Below are 23,175 nucleotides of genomic sequence, written 5' to 3'. Positions count from 1 at the left end.
AAATTCCTGCAGCACACCAGTGTCCCGTGGCACGCTGGTTGGAAATGGCTGCTTTAAAATGTAGCTATTCATTAGGATTTCTCTTCCCCTTTTCCCTCTTACTGCCCCTCCCTCTCCCACTATTTCCGTTAGGAATCTCACCTACTCTTACTGGTTTATGCCCTTTTATAGCCACAGATTGATCTCTCTCCCCCTCCCCCTCTGTCTCACCCTCCTCCCTTCACCTATTCTCTCCCAAAACCTGCACATTTAACTCTCTGCTGGATATTGTCACATGAATAATCTCAGTTCATCCCGTTCAAGGAGCAGTCTCATCCTTTTCTCCTCCATCCAACTGTCTTTTCCTCCAGCACGCCTGGTTCCCCTTGCCTCTACTAAAACCCCCAGACTCAGCAAATTCTTCATTTCTTCACTCACACACACTACAAATATTCTTTGATCACCTGCTCTTTGCCGGGCATTGTTCTGGGTGCTGAGGCTGTGGCAGGGCCCAAGTGAGTCCTAGCCTTTGCTGTCACAGCATTCAGTTGGCTGGGAGGCAGACATTGGACAAAGACCATGCAAGGAATTGGTGCGTTACAGTTGGGGTGGGGTGCTGAGGGAGGAGTCCAGAGACTGTGGCTTCCCAATCTGTGTTCACACCCTTTTCTCTCCTGTGGCTGCTAATGCCTTGGCTAGAGCCTCAAGGCTCTGGATTTGTGCATAAACTTAAACTCTGTCTCTCCCCCTGCTCTCATCCCTCCTTCACATGGCTGTCCAGTTAATCTCCCTAAAGGGCATATCTGCTCGTGCAAACACACCCTGCCATGACTCCACATGACCTTGTTAAACTGACCAGAGTCCTGGTGCTGACCTTCAAGTACTGCACAGCCCAGCACCTGCCTGCCTTGCCATTCATTTCCCACCTCTTGCATGTGGCTCTCTGCCTCAGCTGTACCCCAACACATAGTATTCTTTCTAACCCCCCGGGACATTTGTTCATGCTATTTCCACAGCCTTGAAACCTCTTAACCTCACCTCTGCTAGTTCAAATTCTGGCTCCATTACTTATAAGCGAACTTGAACAAGTGACTTAATCTTTTCTCATCTGTAAAATGGAGACAATAACACCTATGCCCAAGGTACTTTGTGAACATTAAAGGAGGTGATGCAGATAAAATGCTCAGCCCAGTGTTTAACACATAGTAGGTGCTCAGTACATATTGGCTGTCATCACCATCATCATCGTTGTCAGCATTGTCAACATCAGCAGCAGTATTAATTTTCAAAAATCCCTCTCAAATGTCAGTCCTTCCATGAAATTTCCTCAGTTTCCTCAAAGAGATGTGATGGTGTCTTCCTTTCCTGAGAACCCTGGCACTTTTTAGGGCAGTCTTGACTACCTCCAGCTCAAGCTCTCTGCCCAGTTATGTGTCTTTCTCTTCCCAGTTCTTCTGTGCTCCTCCCTGTATCTTGTGCATTTTTCCTATCCCAGAGTCCACAGCATCTCCTGCCAGCCGCAGGATGTATTTGCTGGATTGAATTTAATGTTCTGTGTCAGTGAGTTTGTGAGAATGTATGCGTTCGAGGTATGATCTGCGTTCTGACTCTGAACTTACGCATCATGTGCGTGGGCGTGTGTGCAGGCGTGTGTATAGAGATTTTGCCATATGCCTGTAGGAGTGCTAAGGTCCAGCAGGTTGCGTGCAGTTGAGGATTTTATCTAGACCGCCAGGAGGCGCTCCTCAGCCGTTCTGTGGTGAGCTTTGGTTTACCCAGGAGCTGGAAGGGTGGTGGTGGTGGTGGTGGTAGTGGCAGTGATGGTAAGGATGCTGGGCGGGGGGGAGGGGAGGCAGAGTGTGGGGGGGGAAGGGCAGCTGCAGCACCAGGTTTCCTTGCCTTCAGCATGCCTGGGACCCAGGCTGCATCTTCAGCTTCTCCCTGACTCCCTCCCAGCCATCCCAGCCCGTCCTAAACCGTCCCAGCCTGAAGGCAGCTGAGGCACCTCCTTAGGCTCTGCCCTCTGAGCCCCAGGCCCCTTTTGGAACCGGGCCCCTGCCACCTGACAGGCAGACTCCTGCACCTGCAGTGTTTGTGCTTGCTTTTCTGTTTCTTTCTTTCTTTTCTTTTTAAAAAATGGCTCAAGTCCGGGCTATATTCACTACAACTCAATGCAACACTCATTTGCTTTTTTGCCACCCTCGGCTAACAAGGGTTGTCTATCTCCACCCCACCCCACCCCACCCCCCTGGAAGGAAGAAGCACTGGGGGAGGGAAGGGGCAGTGGAGAATGAAAGGGGGCGGGGAGCCTGCTCCTGCAGAGGAGCAGGAGTGGCGGGGCTTTGTGTCCCCCCACCCCCCAGAAGAGGGAGCAGGAATCCTGGAGCCCCTCTCTCGGCTCCCCATGCAGACCAGCATTGCCAGCACCTCTGCCTAGCTCTCAGTAGGCCACTGAGCGTGCCCCTCCCCCAACACATAGCTCCAACCTCATGACCCATCCCGGTCTCAAACTTTGCCAGGGGAGGGGGCAGAAGGGGGGCCGTGAGGGCATAGAAGAGATTCTTCCTAATGACCCCAGGCAGCTTGCTGTGCTGCCCAAACCGTGGCTCCTCCTCTGAGAACAAATAGTCCCTTGGTCCCCCACCCCCAAAAGATGTTTAGGTTCTCCTCCCCTCCACCTTCGGTCTGTCTGCTCCCCTCCCGTTGCCCTCTGACTCACTCCCTCAACCCAAACTGTACCCCACGGGGGCGGCTTCCTCCTCCGGGGAGAAGAGGGCCCAGGCGGGCTCCTGGTTAAGTAGCTGAGATCGAGATCCCCATCCCCACCCCCACCCCAGCTGGAAGTTGTTCTCTGGGTTCAGACTTGAGTCTCCCATTGCCCTGGGGCGGACCTGCTCCCCAGGAGCTGGGCTGTTCAGAGCTTCTGCCCGGGCTCCGGGGCTCATACCTCTTCCCAGTTACCGCCGCTTCACTCGCTCTCCGCCCGCTCGCACCCCTCGCAGGGAGCTGTCCTTTCAGCACCACGGCCCGAAGCGGGAGGGAGCCGGCTGCCGCCACGCAGCCTCCCCCATTCCTGCGCCCGGGCAGTCTTGGGGAGCTGTCTCCCCAGAAAACAGGACTCCCCAGCCTCCCGGGCTGCCCTGCGGCCTCGAGACAGGGAGCCGGGACCCTGTTGCCCACAGCCCGGCTCCGCCCTCCCGGCCCACGGCCAGCACCGACCTGGCGGTCCCTGCTACTGTCTGAGCCACTGCAGGGCTCCGGCCGGACTCAGCGAGGCGGTTCCTTCTGCTATTCCAGCTCCCGCCGCCTCGCCGCCTCGTGCAACTCCGCCAGGCGAGCTGGGGCGCCGCTGCTGCCAGAGGCGCCCTCCAATCACGCCCCTCAGCCCGGCCCTGACGTGCTACCGCTCCCCTTCCAGATGGGAAATTCAAATCTCTCCCTCTCTCTCCTCTCCCCCCTCTTCCTCCTCCCTCTCCCTTTTGCACTCTCCCTGCTTGCCCCCTCTCTTCTCCTTCCATTCCCCTTTAATCTCCAGGCTGCCCGTTGTCCTCTCCCTGTCAATCCCCCCTGCTGCCACCGGTCTGGGCCACATCTCTTAGGACCACAAACTTGCTGCTTCAGTGCACTGAGGGGCAGTGGGGGTGAGAGGGTGGAGGAAGGATTCTTTAAAGCAGAACTCCAAGGCTACCTGCACAGGAAGGCCCTCCTTGATTCCTCCAGGTGGAATTGGGCACAATTTCCTCAGGGTTCCCACCACCCTGAGACACACCCTGATTCAGGGGCCCCTGTTCCTCTGTTTGCATGCCTCTTGCCTGGGAGCTCCTACAGGACGAGACTGCCACCAGGTCATCTTTGTGGACTCTCAGCACAGTATCCCACTACATGAATCCCACTGTATAAATATTGATGAATGCTGTGGGTAAGGCCCCCCTAGGGGTTGAGGAGCCCTCCGCATGGACCCCGAAGTGGGAGACTGCTGCAGCAATGCAGTGGGCCTTAGGGGGGGTCCAGCTCCTTCTAGATCTGCTACCCCATGAAGACTAAGGAATCCTTTGGTTCTAGAAGGCCACTTCTTTCTCTCCTGTGCCCAGGGAAGAAAAGGAACTCCAGGTGGCAACACCTGCCCCAACCCTGGCCTTTCCTCCTCCTCTCACACTCTTTTGTTTTATTACTGTCTTGTCATGAGCCTGTCCTTTCCGCCTGCCATTTTTTGGCTCTAAAATGCTTCCTTTAATCCAGCCCTATGTGTAGGTAAGTGGCTTCAGAGAGGAGGGGCCTTGCACCAGGACTTTGAAAAATTTGCAGGAGTTTAAACGTCATTCAGGGTTATGTCGGAGTGGAGATTTCTTCTGCTTCCATAAGGGGGTGGCTTCCTTCCAAGAAAGGAGCAGCAAGAGCTGCAGAGGACTGGATCTGGGAGAGGAAGGAGGCAGGATGCTGTTGCGACAAGGGGGACACTGTTCCTTTGCATATGTTCACAGCAGAGGCCTCAAAGTGGGGAATCCCCTCCCCACAAGTCAGAGGCCATTGGTGGACACCTTTCCTCACCTGGAGGGTCACTTTCCGAAGCTGATCTCTGTTCTCCCCTCTAGGCCATGGGCCTTGGTTTAGGGACATCCTGCCTTTATGTCCGAGTTCCCTGTTTAGCTCTACATTGGGCCATCAGCAGGCTCAGTCTTGATTTTCCTTCCCTTTCCTGTGGCAGACACTAATGGAGGGGCGCAGAGGGGAGGCTGTTTGATTAGAATGACTTGGACTTGGCATGAATGCCTGAGGGGAGTTCTGGGCAGGGAGATCCGACATCCTGCCATTTCAGGAGTCACAGTCCCCCTCCCTCCTGCCTCCTTTCTCTCTGTTCTTCTGACTGGGACCTGGCTGGTGGCCTGTGGTTACAATTGGGGTTTTTCCACATGGCTGTTGCCTTTGACATGGGTGTCGACCAACCTGGACTAAAAACCCAGCTTAACCTTCAGAAAAATACAGAGCTCAGTTCTGGGGACCACAATTTAAGATGGAATTTGATAAGCTCAAGTATGTTTAGAAGGGAAGGGGGTAATTTTGTGGACAGGGTAGATGAGGGAAGGTTGAAAGATCTGAGGATGTCTCACCAGGAGGAGAGAATGCTGAAGGGGGATTAGCCCTCAAAGGGCTGGCAAGCCTTGCTCAGTTTGTAATTCCAGCACTTGTCCTGGTGCCTGGCATAGTTGGATGCTTGTTGGATGAATAAATGACCATTGAAATGAAAGAGTAATATTGTTTTTACTGGTGCTGAAGACAGATTTAGGGCAGTGGGGGAAAGGTAACGGGAGCAGACAGAAGCTCTAAGAGGAAGAACCTTCTACCGACTGAAGCTGCCCAGCCACAGTATGGAGTGTCTCATGTGAGGTGGTGAGTTCTCTGGCCCTGGAAGATGGCAGTTGGGTGACAGGTGACAGCTCAAACCCCCTTTGAACCCACCTTCTGTGAGTCTATTAAAACTGCATGAGCTGACATGAATCATGTCTAGCTGCAGAAAATCTTACTGCTGAATAAAAGGATGGCACAGCCAAGTTTTGGTGGCTTCATCCCTATGAATGGTTAGGAGTAAATCATGACATGTTAGCTATTGGTGCTTCCTGTCAAGAAAAGATGGCAGGGAGATGAGTACTTGCTCCTGGTTCATTGTTACCAGTTGGACATGGTTCCCAAATGCTCTGTTATCGCTGCAGAAAAGTCTTTAAATATTATAAGCATGTCCTAGTGATTATAATACTACTAATCATAGCAACCATCAAGCCTCCAGTATGTGTCAGGTGCTCACTTTGGTGCCTTTCATAAATTATGTCTCTCCTTTAGTTCACACAAACCCTTCTTTTCAAGATGAGCAAGACAAGGCACAGGGACATACAGGGAATCTTGGGCAGAGCCAGGATGCCAGCCCAGGCCTGCCTGACACCAAGCTTGAGGTCCTTCCACCACACGGGACTGCTTCTCTTCTGACACATCCTGCAGCCTATGGAAATGTAACTTTTGCTCTGCAGATATTTTTTTACATTGACATTTACAGTCTGTCCTATCTCCAGTTTCTCACTTAAAAAAAAAAAAAAAAAAAGAATTCACACCCAGATCGGGGTCCTCATGTCACGTGGGTTGTCAGCATTTCCTTCAGTCTCCTGCATCTCTAATCCAGCCAGCTGCGAGTCACCTCCCCCACCCCAGCCTCGGGTTGTTGCAGAGCCTACTCCCTGGACAACTTCTAAGAGTCACCTGGTAAAATATGGATATGGCTCTACTTAAGGTGGCTCACCCTGGCTGCTGCTGAGTTCCCACTTTTATTTATGAGCTCTCTAGGCTGGGGCAGGGGGCCAGATTTGAACAGATTTTTAAAATGATATGTACATGCTTTGAATGTTCACTAGGCAGCCAATCAAGAGAGCTAATGTCAGTACTTTGTGTGGGGATTGAGGAACAGTGTGTGATGAACAACAACTGTCACAGACCATAAATGTGGTGATCAGTGAGAATGGTGCCCGCCCAAAGGTCAGCCGATTTCCCTGCAATCACCTCAGTCCAAAGGGCACTCTGGATGCCACGCAGGAGGTGAGGAGGCATCTAGGAAGTACTGGCTGCCAGCCCTGATCTGGAGCTTGCTGGCTGGGCCCAACCTCAGCTGGTGGATGCAGGAGGGCATCTGAAAGCTCCAGATGCCAGCTCCACACCCTGCTATTCTAGCTTGAGCCTGAAAGGGCAGAGTTGCTCTTGGTTTGAAGGGGTAGCCATGTGCCCCAGGCAGAAACAGAGCTGTGGTGGCTGTGCACAGGGAAGGGCTCTAGGCCACCTGGCTCATCTGATGAGTGGCTCCCTTCTTGTCACTGATAATGGCCAGGGTGCCATCACTGTCAGGGTGTGAAGTTAGGGTCCCAGTCATTCTCCGTCAACAGAATGACACAGTGTGGAGGCAAACCCATTGGTGTGCAGTGGTGCATGTGTGTGTGCCCACCAGGACAGAACCATGCAGGAAGTGGGCAGCATCCATGTGGAGGGCAACAGGTGCTAGCAGGGCAGGTGTGGGTCTTTGCCATGTGACTCAGTGTGTGGAGGTGGTGTGTCCCCCCTGATGGGAAGTGGCTCTGCTGTGAATTCATCATCTATGTGGGGCAGTATGCAGCTCAGTGGGTTGTTGTAACAGTGGAATGTGTCAATGGCATCATGTGATGGTTTGGTGTAAGGCAAGGGTGCCACAGACGGTGTGTGTGTTGTGCAGTGTACAACCACAGAGGGTGGCATTTGCATAGACTGTGCCAGACGCAAAGGCTCTGGGGACATGTCACCTTTTCTGTGTAATGACGTATGCCTAACTGTTGCTGACAACGAGAGATGACACAGGTGATACAGGATGTTACCATTAGTATGAAATGGCACCCCCATTGGAGGTAAGTGTGCAGATGCGTGTCACAGTGGACTGGCACATATGTCATTGCTGTTATGTGGGGCAGCAGGGGTGTATGTGTGCAGGTGGGAGTGTGTCATCACCTGTGTTTAGGCATGCGGGTCGAGTGTGTCACTGAGAGTGACTGACCTCTTCTTTTGCATTCTCCCCCTGCCAGACAGGCCTGTGGCACCCCAACCTGCTAGCTCCTGCCCCACCTGGCAAGCTATAGAAATCTTGGATTCTCCATTCTCCACTTTTGTTTCTCAGAAAAGGGTCCCAAGTTTCCATCTGAACCCTGACTCATAGGTGGTATATGGAGTGTGTGTGTGTGTGTGTGTGTGTGTGTGTGTGTGTGAAATCCCTGAGGTGATCCTCTCAATCCCAGAGCCCTTCCCCCACTCAGAGCCCATGCTCAGCCCAGCACCCACCTACCAGTTGCTCAGAGGTCCTCTGCCACCCTTCATCTGGTCCCCATGCTCCAGACCCAGGTACTCATTAGCATGTCAAAGCAGTCCTCTGCCAGCCAGGATATCCCCACACAATCAGCTCCCTCTTCTCTTGAGCTTTCCTGAAACTGTACATTTCCATGTCTGCCCCTCCAGTCTGCAGTTTCCCCCCCCCCACCCGACGCAAGGGTGTTTTGGTGATAAATTCTTCCTCCTTTGCCTCTGGTCTTTTTTCTAGAGCTCTCTGCTGTGACTTCTGTCTCCCCTCCTCCAACCTCAGCCCTCCAACCCTCTGGGACGCTGTTGGACCTTCCTGTCCATCAGAAATTCTTCCCGATGATTCCAGATGTCACCCCAGAGCCAGCCAGTGCACCTGCCAAGCCTTCTCATCTGAGTCCTAGTGCTGGACGTGCTCAGGCACAGTGGATGCGGCATCAGAGTTTGCTCTGTGCCCTCAGGAGGTTCTCCTTCTAGAATGTCCCTTTGCCGTGATGACACTTGGTCCCTTTTCCTCTCCCTTTGTAAAACCCATGCTCAGAAAGAATCTTTACACCTTGGCATCCTCTCCTTAGCACACAGAAATGGAAATGGAATAACAGAGTTCCAGAATGCTAGGATCTTAAGCAAAAGGCCAGTTTATAATCACATTTAGAACCATGGAATCTACAGTGACAGACTTTCTAACCACTCTGTGTCCAAGAGTGGCCCATTCCTGCTCAGAACCACTGGGGTGGGGGACTTGTAAAAAAAAAGTTGCAGATTCTTGGGTCTCATCCCACATGGACTGAACCAAAACTTCTGAGGTGAGAGCCCAGGAATTTGCACCTGTTACCAGGCCCTCAGGTAGTTTTGAGATGCCCACTAGTTGAAAACCCTTGCCTTCGGTTGATAGAATCTGAGAATCATACGGTTTGCGGCCCAAGTCTTACAGAAAAAAATAGCAAATCATGGAATCATAGAATATTTTAGGACTAATAGGAAGCTTAGATTCAGTTACACACATTCACTCACAACTTTAGATTCTTAAATTCTGTGAATCTTAACATCCAGAATCGTGGAGCTAGAAGTGACCCTGGAGGGTGATTTTGTTCCTGGTCTTGGAGGGACTTCCTTTTTTAGCCTCACAGCTCCTTTTGGAATGGAAGATGTTTTCCCCTGTCCCTCACAGAGCTGCCTCCAAGGTATCACCTGCATTTGTGAAGACAAATGCTCCTTCCACCTTGGTGCAAAGGCAGCTGGCAGAAGCCCTGCATTTGTGGAGTGAGTGAGCTGGAAATGACTCCTCGCTTGCAGCTAGGGCCAGCACACCCTGGCCCATGAGACAGATCTCTCTCTTTGATAAAATGGAGACAAGGGGCATTATTGCCATTCCACTAAAGCAGGCGTATCCGAGGAACACGGACAACAGAGGTTAATAAGCTCCGGAGCTTCTGCTCAAGGAAATGAAGGAGAGAGAGCGCATGCCGAGGGGCAGCAGACCTCGGGTTTGGAGATTGATGGGCAGGTGCGCGTGTGTGTGTGTGTGTGTGTGTGTGTGTGTAGAGAGGAGAGGAGACATGCATAAAAGTCAGCAATGAAAAGGTACCTTGTCAGTCATCTAACCCAGTGCCCTCACTTTTCGGATAGGGAAACAAAGGCACAGAAACGGGGTGGGACTTTCTCAACACCATGCAGCAAAGTTAAAGAAGCCCTAACTCCTGGGAAAATATCCCTTCCCAGTTATAACCCAGGATACAGCTCCACTCTTCTAAAAACACCTCCAGGGGCCTAAGCATTGTTCTAGGGATGTTCCAGGTGTCAGCCCATTCAGCCACACAACAACCTGGGATGGTAGGTGTCTTTCACTCAATTATTCATTTTAGCAAGAGACGAAAATACTCCATAGAGAGAGAACACATGGGCCAGTTCACACACTCCAGAAGATCCTTTCCCTTTTGGAGCCTCTGATTGGAAGCAGTCCGAAGGGAGAGGGGGAGAGATGCCCACAAACAGTGGACGACAATACAACACACTAAGTGCTGCCCTAGTGAAGAGGCAGCTCAGAGGAGAGACAAACACACACAGCTTACAAGACAGATGGGACTGGAAGCCCAAAGCAGGGAGGGGACAGGGTGGCCGGCTCTGGGGCTGCCCGAGTCATCTCAGAGGCACCGTGGAGGAGACCACTATGGCTCTGGCCAGAGAGGCATGGGTTACATCTCAGCAGTCCTTTGCCCCTTCCAGATGCTGTGACTTTTCTCTGAGACCCAATTTCCTCCACAGCAAAATGGGAGGGATGGTCCTCACCTCCCAGGGCGATTGTGAGGCTCAGATAAAATTATGTTTAGGAAACAGCAGCCCAGTCTCAGCAGCGTGAATTCTCCTTCCCTCCCACTCCTGAGCAAGGCAGGGGTTTCCTCTCAGGTTTGGGGCAGTGTGACCACGAGACACAGTCTCCTTCTATGATCTTCTTGGTCAAAGAATTCTGCTCATGATTTTTCTGAGTTTAAGCTGGAATTAGAAAGAAAGGAATTTGAAACTTAGAGGAAAGTGGGGAGATGTTCCTTCTCCTTCACCCTTCCCTGGGCTTCCCCCCTTTCTCGCCAATGCACAGGGGCCTGGGGTATTGTGTTCCCAGATGAAAATCGCCTGAAGGAAGTCAAGAGGGGGCTTGGGCTTCAGGCCGAAGAGCAGGAGGAATTTTCCACCCACTGCTCTGTGCCACTCGACCTCCAGTTGTTTCTTTCTGGCATAAAAACAAAGTTATAAAAACCCTCAAAAATCCCACCTTTTATTTGGCAAATAAACAAGGGGTTGGAGAGGTCTTGGGAGGGTGAAGCCAGGGAAAAGCTAAAGGGCTGACGAGGAAGGAGTTTTCATTTTTGAGCCTCTCACTGCAGAAGGCGATTCATAATCTCTATTTGATTGAATCCCCACACCAGGGCCTCCATTACCTTAAATGTCATCACCTCCACTTTATATTCAGACAGGGATATTCCGACTCAGAGGCAAATTAAACGCCTCCTTCAGGGTAACACAGTTGAGAAACAGTGGTATCAGTATTTGAACTTGGTGGTGTCTACTGGTGGCCACATTTCCAAAGGGGGATCTGGTGGGTTTGTGGAAGCTGATCCTGGGTCTGCAGCTTGGGGGCAACGGGCCCCAGGGTTTGGGTGACTCTGTTAGGGGCACCTATGTGGGGACCTTGCCACAGGCTGGTCCTTAAAATGGGGTTGGGTGGTCTAGGTCTGAAGGTGATCAGAAGTGATGGTGGCAGTAGGTCAGGGCCCCGGAACTATGTCCTAAGGATTTAAATAAGAAGTCCCCTCTGTAGCAGCCCTGTGCTCACTTCCGCTCTGTTGGACTCAGCCTGGCTCTTAACACCAGCCATCTTCCCATTGCTTCCGTTTTGCCCTTGCCTTCAGAATGGCTCCCAGAGCCGTGGGAGAATCATAGCTTTCTAAAACATGGTCTGATTGTACTGCTCCCCTCCTTAAACCATGGGGTGGTCACAGCTTATTTTGCCACCTAGCACCCACTCCTCCCTTGAGTGGCATCAGCTGTGGAGGAACCAACCTCTGTATTTCATTTGAACCCATGGGTGGATCACGTGACCTGGGCTAAGCCAATCAGCATGTGGTCCCCTGGCACCTGGACTAGTTCAGGGAGAGGCACAGGACTCAACAAATCAGATGAGTCAGGGCCAGAGAGATTCAATTCTGGGCCTTTTGCTTCAGCTAAGGGAAACAGACTCTCCTTTTAGCTCCACTGTGATGTGAACTGGGGTTTCACATGGAGCCTCAGAATGGAAACCAGCTCAGAGCCCCTAGCCTGCTGACACTGTTTGCACCTCTGACCAAGCTGTGCCCGCAGCTCTGCCAGGCCTTGTCACTCTTACAAGCCAACAGCCACCCCTCCCCTTCTGTTGTTAAAGCCGCTTTAGAGTTTTTCCTTTACTTGCAACCAAAAGGATCTTAACTAACACAAAAATCCTTTGCTTGCCTTTAAATCCTTTAATTGTCTTCCCATTGCCTTCAGGAGAAAGTTCAAATCCTTTAAATTGGCCTTTAGGGTGCTGCATGGCCAGAACCTGACCACTTACTCCAGTTCCATCAATAGCTGCCTGTGCTCCCTGTCGCTCCTGGACACAGTGTGTCAACTCGCATTTCTGAGCCTGTGCCCTGAAGGAAGGGCCTGGTCTGCTCTGATTGCTTGGCAAGCTTTGATGTTGACCACCAGCGTTCAGCTAAAGCATAGAGGAACCTCTTCTGGGGAGCAGGCTGAGCCAGGGATGTCCTCTGTGCTCCCACATGGACCTCGTCATCAAAGCACCAACGACGCTCATCTGACTTGCTCTCCAGGTTCTAAGCTCTTTGAGGATGGGGACTCACTGAGGCTGAGAGAGGTCCTTTACTCAAATACAAACTGAGCATCTACTACATGCCAGGGACCCCTCTAGGGGCTGGGGTTACCACACTGAAGAAATAGACAAATTCCAGTCTGGTCTGGTAGGGAAAGCAGATGCTGTCCCCAATAAGCACACATGGGTCCTTTCAGAAGATGGCTGTGACGTAATAAGACAGGGGCAAGTCTGCTTCATGTCTCTGGGCCCAGAGCCTAGAAGAGGGCCAGGATCCAAGCAGGCCCTCAGGAAGTGGCCGTTTAAGGAATGAGCAGAAACACCCTTGGACACCCTGCTGCCCTCAGCCTTCCTTTATGACTGTCACTCTGGACTCTACCAGAGCCTCTTTGTCAGTGACTTAGCCCCCATTCCAGCCTACATCCCCTCTTGGGGGGGGTCATAGTTATATAAATGACATTTTTTGGTGTGTGCAACACTCACCTTTCCTGATGGGAGTTGAAAAAAGCATCATTCTCTTTTTGACTTCTCGGGGCAGCGCCATCCATGTCTCGGCCCAGTGTTAGGAAGCCGAGTGCTCCTCTGCCTGACTTTAATCAAGGCAACCCTGGCCGGCATCCTTCCACTCCTCGCTCTTCTGTCTCCCTCCACAAGCCTGCTGTCAGCCCTTTGATCATCTCTGTGACTCTCCTCTGGGCTTTATCTGGCTCCATTAAGACGATGAAGCTTCTTCCTGCTTGTGTCACTCCCCGCTCAAAAGCCTTCAGTGACTCACCATTGCCTATGGCATCAAGTCCAGACCCACGAGGGCCTCCCTGGGTCCAGCTTCTGCCTCCAGTGCCAGCCTGTTCCCCACGACAAACTCTTCTACACAGCAGTCCTTGCTACGGGGCACTCAGCACCTCTGATGCTCATTTTGTTCCTTTATTAAGTTACACCTTTTTGGTTGTCTCCTCCCATTGGATCATAAGCTGCTTGAGGGCAAGGGCTGTGTCTTGCTCATCCATGAATCCCTAACATCAAACCCAGGGCCTTCCCACTGTGAATGCTCAATGAATATTTCCAGAAGTGAAATCCATGCATGGCATTGCCCTACCTGCTTGGGGTTGAAATGGCTTGTCCTGGCCCATGGACCTTGAGATGCCCATCTCAGGGTGACACTTGGAGACCTAGGCTTTTGCTGGGCCACAGACCACAATAATAGTGCTGCTATTTTTGTTTAAATCTTACTCTTCCCCTTCTTTGCATTCTTGGTCCATCCACATAACCCCATAATTTCCTTCCACACTTTAGCCCCACCACTGTGGCATTTTGTCATTGGGATGTTTTTGGTGTCATTTGCTGTGGTGACATACTTTTTTTTGGCATGTTTGGTGTCTCTGGAGTCCCTGTCCTCCCTCACTCCCAGGCTTTATGGTCTGGGTAGGGTTGACTCCACGATCTACCAACATGGTGGGCATTAGACCTCTAGCCAGCCAATTAGAGCACTGTTAGCTCTGGCCCCTGTGAATGGCACAGGGATGAAAAAAAATGACACAGGCTAAGCCAATGAAAGTCAGCCCTGGGTCTTTAGCTGGAACCAGTGGGAAAGAGGCTTCCCATTTCTATGGGTTTTGCTGGATTGGCAGAATGTGGATCTGAGCAGCTGAACTGTTTTGCCACCACCTGGGGAGAGCCTGCCTAAGGATGATGCCAATGCAGAGAAAAACAGAGCCAAGAGAAGGGAAGGAGACATTCATGATGACAGCATTTGAGTGCCCAGTTCTCAGTATGCCTTTAAGGCTCATCTGCCCATGTACTTTTCTGCTATGTGACCAATAAATGCCACCTCTCCCCTTAAGTTGTTTTGAATGAGGTTTTTGTGTTCTGCCACCTGGGAGAGATCTGCCGGAATCCATACCTTTGGAGCTTTGTGTTCCCTCCTTCAAAAACGTCTAATTGAGCAGGGGTGGCCCAGGAAGGACCCACCGTTTAGTCATCTCACGTTCCAAGGAGCCGATCACTCTGTTCTCAGTGCTTTGTCTCTGGGCTGCCTCCGGTACTTCGTAGGCTCCGTGGTCACGTTGACCTAAGAGAGAGAAGTTGCTCACACTGCGGGTCCTTGCTCGAAGCTTTACCAAAGCTCAAACTTCATAACCACAGATTCCAGTTCATATATCCACATCCCCTCAAAACTGCACATATTTTTGGCCAACAGCTCTGCAATTTCACCCTTGAGTGGCATCCACATTCTTGGACTGGTGCCATCCCTGCCTGGTGATTTGTCTGCATCTCGTTTGTCAACTGGAGTTGGAACATTTGTTTGCCAGAGCAGTGCCTTTGGCGCCTCTACTTCCAAAGGACAATTTGGTAGCTGGAATTTCCCCGAGGTCCTCCTCCATTAAAGTTGAGGCAGAGGCTTCCTCAGATGTTCTGAATGTCTCTCTCTCTCTCTCATCTCAGCTCCCTCCCAGAGCTGTGATCATCAAGCATCTCGCCTTTCCTTTATCTCACCTCTTTGCATTCAATGGATTTGAAATACCTCTGATTTTTGGCCCCACAGTCCTTCTCAAGGTGACTTTCAGGGTGCCTTTGGACTGCATCATTTTAGGCCTCACTGCTTTAAATGGTCTTCCACATTCTAAGTCATCAGTTTTTAAAGATTTTCCAAAATATACCTTTTTCCTTGCAAGAGCTTCTCAGACATTTCTCTTGTTATTTTGTTTTGTTTTGTTTCGTTTCTCACTGTAATGATCAGACAACACTGGGCAGTGGTGGGAAGAGGGAGGAGGTTCTGTGTCATCTTGTGATGCCACCATCTCAGCATGACTTTCAGGGTCACTGTGGTAGGAAGAGAAAGCTGGAGTGTCACAGAGGTCCCCATGGCACCAGCTGGGAGGTGATCTTCTGGGCTAGCTTCTGTTTGCCCCTCCAGATCCACGCTCCCCCTCCCCACCCTCCCTTGTGCCTAGGGGGCTGGCCCAGATGGCCAGTCAATAGGCTCCCTTTGTCCTCTGGCTTCTGGTTGTGTTCTGTCAACGGGAGGTACTAGCGCAGTTTGTAGGCAGGAAGAAAACAAGATCAGAGTGCCCCTTGCTCGAAGGCCCCGCTCCTCTCCAGCGGCCTTTCTCACGCGTCTGTCCTCTGCAGACTGGGCAGCCACTTCTTCCTTGCTGTTCTGGCTTCTAGGTAGAAATGGCTCCCCACCAATGCCAACCCTCCACAGTCAGAGAGGTGGGTGGTCCAGGGCCCATGGGTCCTTGCCAGAATGCCGAGAGGCCTGGATGTTATTGAACTGGGATGGGGGTCATCCATTGGGAGGTTTTAAGTAGCAAGCTAAACCCACAGAGAGTCCCTGGTTGAATTTTCCTGTTCCCAGTCCCAAGTTCTCTGACCTCATTTGCAAATTTCTTTAGCAAATTGCCATTTTTGGAGAACTGAGAGCCTCTGTTAAGGATTCAAGCATGTTTTCCCCTCAGTTCTGAGGAAACTGAGACCCACAGTTCCTGAGGTCAGTCCCCTCCCTCTCCCTTCAAGGGAGACCACAGCCGCCCTGCCTCCCACCCACCTCCCACCCCAGAACCTGCTGCACTGCAGGTGTGGTGCGACCTGTGCACGCCCTGTTTCTGTTCTTGGGCTCCGTCTCCCTGGAGGCAGGCGTCCTCACCTCTGTCTGTGGATGAGGAAACTGAGGACCCAGCATCTCCCACTCCCTCTTCACCTCCGGACGTCTCCCTCTCTCATGCGACAACCCACACGACATCCTGTAAATAACTGCATGTTCCCAACACCTCTCCTCCTTCTCCTTGGAAACCTCTCTTTGGACTCGCCGAGGGGTTGTTAGGTTCCTGGCTTGGCTCAGTGCAGAGTGTGTGGGGAACTGCCAAGTAGCATCTGAAGGCCTGGGGTGACTGGCTCCATGGTTCACTCATTGGATGGCCTTAGGCAGGTCACTTCACCTTTCTGAGGCTCAGTTTCCTCACCTGAAGCGCGGGGCATAGTAACTAATATCTGTGATGGAGATTAAATGAGAACTTGTACATAAGTGTCTGACTGAATGTGGGATACACGCAGGGTGATTAACAAAAGAGTTTCCTCTTTTCTGTCTTTTCGCATTCTCATGTCCTTCTCTAATCTGCTCTGCTTCCTAGATGTTTCTGGGGGTGGCCAGGTGACAGACAGGAACATTGCCTGACTCCTTGGAAATGGCACGGGAAGAGGCCTGCTTCCTGAGCACTGAGCTGTAACCCAGGGGAGGCTGGTCACTGGGAGGACGTGGTCTGGATTATTCAGGGTCTCTGATGCCCCCTCCTAAGGGTTCTTTCAACTCAGGCTGACACCCCTGGACTGCAGGATCCACTCAGAGTTTCTGCTGCCCCGAAGTTTCATATTTGCATTTGATTTCATCAAGTGGAAGGGAGAAGTCAAGTGTGGCCTTTCACCGGCTTTGGCTGCATGTTGTGGAGGAAGTGGGAAGGGGCTTTACCTGCGGGAAGGGTGACTCAGCGTGACCTTGACACTCAGAGCCTGTGGAGTGAGGATGATGGGAGCTAAGTGACTGAGCTGCTCTGTGCTGGCCACTGGCCTCCATGCCTTCTTGTTTAAGCTGTGCAACAACCTTCTGGTAGGAGTATTAGTTTTATGCCTGTTTCACAGATGACGAAAGAGGTAGAGAGAGGACAGAAAATTGTCAAGGTCGCACAGCTAGACTGTGCCATTAAGGGTTTGCATCCAGGCTGTCTGGCTCTGGGGTCTGCACTCACCTGTCTGCTCTTCCGGGACCAGGATGTCTGAGTGAGAGGGGGCTCAGGCCGCAGCTGGGTGCGGTGAGGAGACAGTGGTTGTTCAGATCCTGCAACACGGTCGCTGTGTTTCTGCCATTTCTGTGGCAGACAAAGGCTGTCCGGTAGCCTTTCTTCTGTCCAGCACCTTAATATTCCTTTGGGGTCCACCCTTCCCTTGTTCTCTGGCTGTGTTGTTTGGATGGAGTCCGCCAACCCTCTTTCCTTTTTCAACTCTAGGGATTGGCACTCAACCCAGCTTAGGATTCAAGGGTGTGCAAGACTCAAGATGGTCCAGTGAGAATCAGTCCTGAAGCTTATTCCGGAAATATTAGAAATATTCTCCTTCTGTTGGGTTGCTGAACTGAGAAAGTATGAGTCTGGAGCTAGAGGGTCACCATGTGAAAAGAGCCTGTCTAAGGTGGAAGCCAGGCCAGAGAAAAACAGAACTGATAGACACACAGAGAGACTGAGCCCTGATGATATCTCATAACTCCTGGATCAAGCCCTTCCTGAAATCCAGACTCTGCCCTTGGTTTTTTCAGTTATACAAACTAATACAACCTTTTTTTACCCTTAAACCATTTTGATTGATTGTACTATCACTTGCATCTAAAATAGGATTGACTGGCACTGTGCTGACTACTCCATGTATGTTATTACATTTAGTCCAGTGAGGTAGTTGACATGGTTCCCATTGTGCAAATGAGGGAACTGAGGCTCAGAGAGATTCATTATGTTGGCTGAGGTGTCACAGCCAGCATGTGGCTGGCTGGGATTAGCCTTCTGCCTTATGTTAGAAGACTGATTTTACAACCCCCCACCCCGATATCTCTTATAATGTTTACTCTCCAGGTCTCACCCGGCTGCTCTCCTTGCTTCTCCTCACATCCCCTCTGATCCTACTTCCTTGGGGAAGAAGCCTTCCCTGCCTACGCCTACACCTTTAGACTAAGCTCTATTTCCTGGTAGACATTTTCATGACACAATGTACTTTGTCTTCTTAGCTCAACTGAACTTCAGCAATGATTTTTTCCAGGTTTATCTCCTCCTCTGGGTGGGAGTCCCACGGGGGCATAGAGGACGTCTGTTTGGCCATTGTTGCAACACCGATGTCTGGCACAGGGCCTGGCCTGTGGTGGGCACCTGGTGAATGTTTGCTGAATAGATGGATCACACAGTTCTTTCACTCCCACTGTGGCTCTGGATCAGCATACACTTGTTTGACTGCAGGGCTGTAGCATTCTGACACCGCACAATTTGCTCCTGCTCGCGGTTCATAGGGTGCCTGTGATCTTGGATGCTTACTTTCTTTGTGTACGTACAGATGGGCTTCCCTCCTAGATGGAGAGGCCTTTGAAGACAGGGCCAGTGTCTCCCACCATCACCCTTTGAGTCATAGTAATAACAGCAGCCGTACAAGGAATAATACTAATAATGAGCACTTACTATCTGCTAGGCATGGCTGTGAGGCTTGGTAGGCACTGCCTCGTTGAGCCCTTACTCATCTATCTGTGCAAGTACTATTACCCCATTGCACTTAAGGACAAACTGAGGCTCAGAGAGGTTATGTGGGCTCTTTTGTTTCTCCAGCTTGAGCTGGGCTTCTGTCTCATGCAATCAGAGCAGAACCCATTTTCCCAGTGACTGTCAGGCTGGGCTGGAAGGCAGTAAAAGTAGCAGAATGGCTGATGGGGAGCTAACAGGTTGACCTAGCAGATGGAGGCCTGGTTGTATCCTGTTGAAAGGGAAAAGGTCTTCATCTAATGGTCAAAGGAGGGATGAGCAGTGAGGAAAAAGGGGGGGGGGCTTAGGGCAAGGGAGTGGGGTTGGGGGAGACCTCAGGGATGCTGGAGAAAGGGCACCAGGCGTGAAACTGGCGAACCTGGGTCCCTACCCTGGCCTCAGCACTTCCTGGCTGTGTGACCTGGGATAAGGCATTGCACCTCTCTGAGCCCAGTTTGCAGAACTGATGATGCCAGCCTTGATATAGCACCTAAAGATTGCTTAGCCAGTGTCTGACACAGTGTAACTGCACCATGTATGGGGCACAGGCCACAAGCCGGGGCTGCTGTAAGTTCTTCACCTATATGAACTCAGATGTTCCTCCCGACAACCCCAGGAACAGGGCCCCATGATGACCCACTCCACAGAGAAGGAGACTGGGTGGGGCAGTGCAGGCACTTGCTCAAGGTCACTGAGCATGTTACGAGGCACCTGGGATCTGAGCCCGGCTGCATGACTCCAGAACCTCCGCCTTACCAACCTGGCCTTCTCAAACGCTTGAACTTCGTTATCATCAGTGAGAGAAGGGGCCAGTGTGGACAGGTACTTACTTTGTACTGTTGTCTTCTATGGGTTCTAAATTTCTGTTTTCATGGCTTACTCTTGAGGGGCAATTCCCCTTCTTCCCAGCACATCTCAGGGGGCAGTAGACAGATTCTGGTCAGAAAACCTGTGGTGGCCTGTGTTGGCCCTGGTACCCAGAGACGAACAAAACCCCAGGGCCCAGCCGTTCAGCAGAAGGGGAAGAGGAGGGGCACTGGAGCTGGGTTTCTCAGGGTGATTCATGTGCTGCTGTGCGGGGCTGATGTCAGGCCTGGCTCAGGGGTAGGAGCCAGCACGCACCACCCTCACTCACTGGAGCAGCACCTCTGTGGCTTTGCCACATTTAATACCACCTCTGCTATTTACTTAACACTGCCCTCTAATTCACTCACTTGCAAAAATAAAAGCCTTCATTGCGTTCATTTAGAAAGGAAACCTCATCTTGCCACTTTACACCGGAAAACCACTGTCACTCGATAACAGAGAGGGTAACAATGCACATAGACACAATGGAAAGGAACACTAGGTGATGTCCAGTTCCAGCCAGTCAAGCTCTGAGCCTAGCCCTCTTATCCTGTTAAGGGCCCTCTGGCACCAGCTCGAGACTTTCTCATGGACGCCACTGAAGCACTGAAAGAGAATTGAAAACAAGGAATGTTCCTCAGCATTAGACTTGCTATTTAAAGTGGTACCTGCTGAACCACCTACAGTCACTGAGTACTGAAGCTCGAGCTCTAGGAAAGCCAGCAGATTCCTGAACCGCCCACCCTGCTTTCCCTGGGCCCAGTCTCACTTCCCCTCCTGCCTGGGCTCTCCTTGGCCTCAGCTCCTTCAGCACCAAGGAAGCCAGGTCCTTGCAGCAGGGCTGCCGGGTGCAAGACCCTGGGCTGGCATGGCTTACCTGGTAGCCAAAGGGGAAGGCACTTTGTCTTGATCCTCAGTTTCCCATCTAGAAAATGGGGATAACATTTTCTATCACCAGGGCTGTTTGGAAGATTAAAATGAGATGCTATGCGTCAGTGACTTTGCATGGTGCCTGGCTGGCACAGTGAGTAGGGACTTGGGCACATGCCTTCCTGCTCTTTGATCCTGACTTGATCAAAGTTAGGAACCCTATGCACTGCCACTTTTGCCCCAATTCCATTTCCTCTCACAGGCTCTTTCTTTTCACCTAAAAGTGTGACTTGGACTCAGATCTCTCTTTCGTCCCCTCCAGGATCAACTCACCTCTCTGAGCCTCAGTTTGCTCATCTTTAAAATGGGCACAATAGCAGCAACCTCACGAAGTTACTAGATAGGTAACTGGTAAAGTTTTGTACACATGTACAGGTTTATTTTTATGATTTGTAGCCCTATGGATGGAAGGGTTATTGGAGCCTTCCTGGGCTCAGACTGCCTGCTCTCAGGGGAAATTATCTGAGTTTGAGGCCTATGGAAGACTTCCTGAGTTCATGACAGGCTGCGTGCTGATGTCTGTGTTGTTAAGGGGAGTGTTGTGGGCTCCAGCTGAGGCAGCTTCTGTTTATAGCTGGAGTTTTGTTGCTCAGCCCCCCATGTGGAAAAAAGAAATGCCGTGCAGAAATAGCCGTTCCAGGGGCTGCCCAGGAGAGGGCTTATTTTGACTCAGGATGTTGCAGAAGCTGTGGCAGGCTTGTCAAAATACATCTGCCTCTTCTCAAGCGGCCCACGGAGCCTCAGCCTCATGCCAGGCCTAAGCTTGCTGCCAGACGTGCACATCTGGAACCCGGCCCCTGGGAGCTGAGTACAGCCCGGCTTTGATGCTAATAGTAACCACCTCCCAAGCACCAGAGGGTAAAAAATAGATACCCTATGACGGTGGCATGAAGGAGTCCCCTCCTCCCCCGCCAGTGTCGAGGCTTATTTGTCTCTATGACCCCTGTGGATGCACAGGGCCTAGTAGGGGCTGGCAAGTGGATGAGGGAGTGTCCACAGCCATTTCTCTGTGGACCCATTTCACAGGGGGGAAAGCTGAGGTCCAGGCCACGAGGTGACTTCTCATGATGAGATCTTACTCCTCTTTGCCAAGCCCTCCTCTGCACTTTGAGTGGCTGTGGCCTCTGTCTGGATGCCCTTCCTCCTCTTAGGACTGATCATGACCCAGGACACACCTAGGTCACCTTCTCTGGGTAGGTTAGTCCCTGCCTCATTGGGACTTGGTGCAGGCTTCTTGATGGTCCATATTTCCCTGCCCGGTGACTTGGCACAGCTTCTTGTCTCTGAGAAGGCAGAGTTATCTCTGAGGCTCTACCTAGCGTGGACCTGACAGATGTTTACTGAAGGAAAGGATGGCTTTGGAGTGTTTCATTGAGGGGCTCTCCAACTCAAACCTCAGGGGTCAATGGAGTGCTCAGTCAGGAAAGAGAGGCTATAGGACCTTTCTCAGGCCTACTAACCTGAGAGTATTCTCAGGGAAACCAGGCTCACGGCTCCAGAGTGGTACAGCCACCTGCCTACTGGCTCCTCTTATTCAAGATGCCCCGGACTGGCTTCTTCCATCTCCCACTAGAACTGCCATAGGTGGTGGCTCTGCCATTTCCCTGGCTCCTCAAGCTTAAAGCCCTGGTCAGCGTGGATGTCTAGACTATTCTCGCGATGCCATTTCCTCCCTCCCTTCTTCCCCAGTGCCCCTGGGTTCCTGGGGCTATACCAGCTCCTCCCTGCAGCAGCCTTCTCCTCCCACTTCCCTGGCTTCCCTGGCCCTGTCTTCATTCACATCCTCCCATGAGGCTGACTCAGATCCTCTGTGAGCTCAGCTCTGACCATGCCACTCTGACCCTGCTCAGAATAGTCGGCAGCCCCCTCCTTTCTTTGCTGGCACCTTTCAAAGTATATGGTGCAGGTATGAGCTGGGGTTCTTTGAACAGGGGCCCTTGGTCAAGTGAGTGGGGATTTCTGGGATGAATGAAGTCAGATAGATTTTTCCCTGCAGGAATTTTTAGAATCTTTAATGTGCTCTTGTGGGTTATGCATCTCAGAGAGGTGACACAGCGTGCAGCATTTCTAGAAATTGTTTGATCATGGAACCTTTCTGTGTGGAACACCAAAGGAAGGGGTGTTCTGAGGACCATGCTGTGGGAAATGCCGGTGTGTGACCAGAGCCTAACCTCCTTATCTTGGTGGCCAAGGTCCTTCACAGGGTGGCCGAGACCACTTTTCCAATCCCTGCTCTGGCCAGTCCACTAACATCCAGAAAGTTCCAGCAAAAAACAAACTCCAGCTGCTCCCTGTGTATGCTGCGGCTTCCTGCCTCTGTCTGCCGCCCACTCACCTGCCTGCCAGACTCACTCTCTTTGTGCATTCAAGGCCGCCTTCCTCAGGCCCAGCCCAAATGTCACCCCTCCCCAAGCCTTTCTAAGTGATGATGGCATGGGAGACCTCCTGTCCTCCTCCTGCCCCACAGCCCCAAATTTGGCTGATCTTAGGTCATTCTGAATACGACATTATTATAGGGAAATTTTTGGATCCACTCTCATTTGCTTAAAAAGAATCATTTGCAAACGTGAGTATTTTAATCAGCATAGTGCAGGCACCTCCCTCATGGTGCATCACTGACATATCTTTTTTTTTAAAAAATTATTGATCGATTGATTGATTTTAGAGAGTGAGAGACAGACAGGGAGAGAGAAACATCAATTTGTTGTTCCACTTATTTATGCATTCATTGGTTGATTCTTGTATGTGCCCTGACTGGGGATCGAACCCCCAGCCTTGGCGTATCGGGACAACATTCTAACCAACCGAGCTACCCGGCCAGGGCCCACTGACATAACTTGATGCAGTGTCTGTGGCTTGCTGCACAGACTGTTTCCCAAGGAGTTCCTGAGTCAGTGACCGTAGATAGCACCCAAAGCCCAAAAAGACAAATGCTCAGAGTCACATGTGTGTTCCTCC

General features: G+C 51.4%; 1 protein-coding gene across 3 annotated transcripts in view; it reads right to left on the bottom strand.

Annotated features, from left to right (window-relative positions):
* Positions 1–23,175, bottom strand: part of CPLX2 (complexin 2) — a 72,098-nt gene that overhangs the window by 9,701 nt on the left and 39,222 nt on the right. Inside the window, exon 1 of one of the 3 annotated variants that reach the window (XM_081135773.1) lies at positions 3,199–3,408. The exons of 1 other annotated variant lie outside the window; for it this stretch is intronic. The gene's annotated coding sequence lies outside the window, so the exon portion shown is untranslated. Of the gene's footprint in view, positions 1–2,926; positions 3,409–23,175 lie in introns of those variants that run through there. One more of the 3 variants, XM_081135774.1, reaches the window with a different exon arrangement.

This window comes from Miniopterus schreibersii, assembly GCF_964146895.1.
Source record: "Miniopterus schreibersii genome assembly, chromosome: 4".
NCBI classification, from domain to species: Eukaryota; Metazoa; Chordata; class Mammalia; order Chiroptera; family Miniopteridae; genus Miniopterus; species Miniopterus schreibersii.
The sequence above is the reverse complement of the archived record's forward strand: the minus strand, read 5'-3'. Positions and strand labels throughout refer to the sequence as shown.